This window comes from Papaver somniferum, chromosome 8 (genome assembly GCF_003573695.1).
Source record: "Papaver somniferum cultivar HN1 chromosome 8, ASM357369v1, whole genome shotgun sequence".
In the NCBI taxonomy this organism is placed as follows: Eukaryota; Viridiplantae; Streptophyta; class Magnoliopsida; order Ranunculales; family Papaveraceae; genus Papaver; species Papaver somniferum.
This window is the reverse complement of record NC_039365.1, coordinates 79,096,140-79,100,542: the sequence shown is the minus strand read 5'-3', so window position 1 is coordinate 79,100,542 and position 4,403 is coordinate 79,096,140. Positions and strand designations below refer to the sequence as shown.

Here is a 4,403-nt window from a genome sequence, read left to right as displayed (position 1 = left end):
ATATTTACTTGATAGCAATCCTATTGTGTTTGGTTAATTCCGAACCTTTTATCAAGTAAACATACTTCGTTGTTGTATTGTCTCGATCTCGTATCCATAGACGATCATACAAAGTGTGAACCGATTAGTTGTACTATATCGACTCAGTCCATAAACAATCGCTTTCGGAGAAATGACTTAGAGGTGGAAAAGTTTTAGATTGAGGTATATTTGGGTACCCTCGTATTTTCACGATCTACTTAACTAATCAATCAAGGTTATCACAAAGATAAACCGATTATAGTTGGATCCCCAGCCGATCAAGTTTTGTGCACACCAAAGATTATGAACCCAAATCATAAATCTTATTCATTTTCAAATCTTCTTAGATCTTCAATAAACACCTGCACACAATCAACTTGAATCTCTTGTGATCAATCACGCACATAACAGAGTCTGTTAACAATGGATTATCACAAGACGTATTTAGATCTATAAACAGTCTAAAGATCCCCGTCGAAACTTCGATCTAGTTTGAGTGAATCTTATATCAGAAGAGAAGATTCTCAAGCATAAACAAACTAGGTGCAATCAAAGTTCAACCACCATTAGTCAATCAAATCAATCGAAAACTAATAATAACTGCAGTTATCTAGTTTCCCACCTAATCGTAAAGCTTCCCAATTCCAAAGAAGTCTTTAAAACGAGCGTTCGTAAGAGATTTCGCCTAATTAGGGTACTTTCCTCTCCGAATAGACGACTCCACCAGTAACAACACAACTAGGTAGTTTTGCTGGCTCTGAGGATTTTTATTTTTTTTTTAGTAGAAATATCAGTAAGTTCAATATTTATCTCTTATTTTTTTTTTCTGAATCATATAACTTTTATTAAATTAGTAAAATTGTTACTTCCCAATTACAAGGAAACTTAAACTTTCAAAGCGAAGACAACAAACCCATAAACTTGTTAAAGAACACGCCCATTAGTTAAAATACATCACTTCCTTTTTAAAATATATGAAAGTAAACTTCAACCAAATCTAAAGTATTCGACATCTGGAATTTCAACTCTTTGCAAACACTGAGGTCTCCCCATATGCATTTGTCGTTCTCCTGCAACTAATAATGCTCCCTTCTTTGCCATACAATCTGCAAAAAAATTAACCTCCCTGTAACAATGTTGATACTTAATCTGTTTGATATTTATTGTAGCCATATGTCATATGCCTTTTAGAAACCATGGTACTCTCCCCTGAGCAAATTTTGCAAGAACAGATTTTGAATCTGACACAATAATTATCTTCTGCATACTCCATTGAATTGCCAGCTCCAATGCACACATAATACCATAAGTTTCAGCTATATAATTTGAAGCAACACCAATACCTCCAGAGAGGGTACCCAACACCTGACAAGATGAATCTCTGACTACAACACCAAAACCTGCTACACCAGGATTTCCAAATGATGAGTCATCACAAGAAAACATTACAAAGTCTTGTTCAAGTGGTAACCAATGACATTTTTTAATATGCTGGAACCTGGAATGTCTAAACTAGAGCTGGCAAACAAGCCGAAACCCGCGGGTTAACCCGTGCCCGGACCGTGAAAACCCGAACCCGGACTGGCTGGTTTCTAAACAAGCCGGGTTAGGGTTGGAGAAATGGTGACCCGTCGAGAAACGGGTTAACCCGGCCCGGACCGTGAAACCACGGTTTAACCCGTGAACCCGCACTTCATACGTGTCTCCTCTCCTTCACTGGATTAATCGACCGAGAGGATAAACTCTCATTTATATTTTCTTCTTCTTCTTCTCGTTTCTTTCTTCTTCTCTTCTTTCTGTTTTTCACCTCTGGTGAATTCTTGTGAGGGCTCTGAGGTGGTGAGGTTGGGATAATTAGACAAGAGTCATGGGTTGTTGCTGGAGGTGGTGTTGTTCTTGGCTGAACAAGGAGAGAAGAGGAAATATTAAATCAGCGAAAGATATGAATTAGAGTTTATAGAGTTGGATGATGTTATGAAGATTTAGAAGATAAATTATGAAGTTATTGTTGTTGAAGATTCATGAGTAGTTTTTTAATTTAAGCTTTGAAGTTGATTCAGTGACGAATCATTGAAGAATCAATAGTTAGGGTTTTCTGTAATTGATCGAGAATTCAATTAAAGGTGAATAAGAAGAAGTTAGAAGATGAGTTTGTTTTTGATTGGTATTTGATGTAAATGGTGGAGTTATCCTGAAAAATTGATTAAGAAATTGCAGATTTAGGGTTCCTCATGTTCTTCCCCAATTTATAAATTAGAGTTTCTGAGGGTTGCTGATTATGAGACTCAGATCAAGACAGAAGAAGGGTAGAGTTGGTTTTGGTAGATGGTGGTGATCTTGAGATGAATTCTGAGTCAGGTCAGAGTAATAAGAATCTAATTCAATTGCTTGAGTTGGATTGGTTTGAGGTAATTATTCTTCTCAATCGAATTAGTAAAGTTATTTATATATGTTGTCGAGACTATGTGGTTGTTGATGAACCAGGATTTGAGATGAGTATTTAAGATATTGTATATATGTTGAACTGATACTTGGATGTGCATGTTGTTAGGTTGAACTGCAGTTATTAGCGCAGAACTGAAGTGAGTTAGTATTAGTAGTATGCCTGGTGTGATCGAATTACTAGTAGTATTGTTGAATGAGGTATGCCTTTGTTTGTTGATAATTCTAATTGAAGTATATATGGTCTTGTGGATGTAATTGCAGTTGTTGATGATAATTCTAATTGAAGTATATATTGTTGAATGAGGTATGCCTTAGTAACTCATATTTTTGCAATTTTAGTAAATCATTAGATTGATTGATTGTTTTATGCATTATTGCACAGTTTCTGTTTTACTCATTGGTTAGACGTACCATTAACAGAAGTAAATGTAAGACAATATGGATTGGTGGTGGCCAGACAAAGAAATTGATGTTCTTGTTTATCCTCAAGGAAGACGGTAAACCCTCAAATCCAAATTATGTTTGCTTATCTGATTTCTCTTTCTGAAAACATAGTGAATTAGCCACCGATTCTGCAATCTTTGATTATTGATCATCTTAGCATCTAAGCACGAGAAGAGGCTGAAAAGGTACGAGTTTGATGAACTTTATTGACATCATTAGTTTACGAAGAATTATAAATAAAAGACGTAACTAGAAAATTACTCACAATTTTATGAGATGGTTAATTGGCATTCTTCATTTGTTTGGTTTATTAATAGTTTCTTGTGCATTGAGATTGAGTTGAAATTCTTTACATACTTCTGCAGGCCAAAGAAGGTGATGGATCCACAACACTTTCAATGGTCAGTAGATCATCCTTCCCGTTTGCATTCCTTTTTTATTTAATTTTTTCCGCCTTAATTATGACCTACGACAAATTGCAAAAATATGAGTTACTGGTGTGATCGAATTACTAGTAGTATTGTTGAATGAGGTATGCCTTTGTTTGTTGATAATTCTAATTGAAGTATATATGGTCCTGTGGATGTAATTGCAGTTGTTGATGATAATTCTAATTGAAGTATATATTCTAATTGAAATTGATTTTCATCTCTGTTTTTATTTCTTTAAAGAGTGGAAGATGATTTGGTTAAATGGGATTGTTCTTGTTTGGAAAAAGGAGAGAAATAGAGAGCTATTGATGGCAGTAAGAGTTGGTGACTAAAATGGCAAGGTTCGTGCTTGGAGGGTGGTTGAAAAATTGTCTCAACAAAATCCCTTGTGATTTGAAGGAGCTAATGCACAGATTCTTCTGCAACATTTTTGTAGTATGTTTTAACTGGCAGTACTCAGTTCTAGCCATCACGGGGGTTGAACATCTAAAATGGTATTGCACCCTGAATTTTATTATCTAGTTTTGTAACTAAATGGTGTCATTTCTTGTAAAGTTATCTACTAATTCTAAAAGGGGTTGGTGACTGATTCTTTTATGTTTCCCGACTAACTATTTTTTTTTATTTTGTATATAAGTTGGCTCAACTGAGGGAAGAGTTGGTGTCCATCATTTGGATTTGGATGATTCTCAGCAAGAGAAAAACTTCACCTTCAAATGTATAGAATTCTTGCTGCGATTGAAGAAACGATGGGTTGAGCTGAAAATGGACTGATTAGATGTATGTTAGGTGTTATAGGGAAGGATTTGGAAGGATTTGTGTTTGCTTATTGTAATACTTGTGTTTGATCTTTATAATTTGTCCTAAATTAACTTAATTAAAATTTGATTTGATTTTTAATCTAACAAGCCGGGTAACCCGTGAACCCGCAAGCTTTACCCGTTACGGGCAAGGGTTGAAGAAATGACTACCCGTGAAGAATATCAACCCGCGGGTTTTGGCCCGTATTAACCCGAACCCGTGTAACCCGTAACAAGCCAGCCCCGGCCCGCCCGTTTGCCA

At 35.8% G+C, this 4,403-nt stretch overlaps 1 long non-coding RNA gene across 2 annotated transcripts; it reads left to right on the top strand.

The window, feature by feature from the left end:
• The first annotated feature begins 2,940 nt into the window (after positions 1 to 2,940).
• Positions 2,941 to 4,085, top strand: LOC113302399. Of its 2 annotated transcripts, none has more exons than XR_003336860.1 (4): positions 2,941 to 2,963; positions 3,276 to 3,311; positions 3,582 to 3,835; positions 3,979 to 4,085. It is a non-coding gene; the product is annotated as an uncharacterized LOC113302399 (long non-coding RNA). The 2 variants fall into 2 exon arrangements; XR_003336859.1 differs by having other exon boundaries at positions 2,947 to 3,095.
• Positions 4,086 to 4,403: the final 318 nt, after the last annotated feature.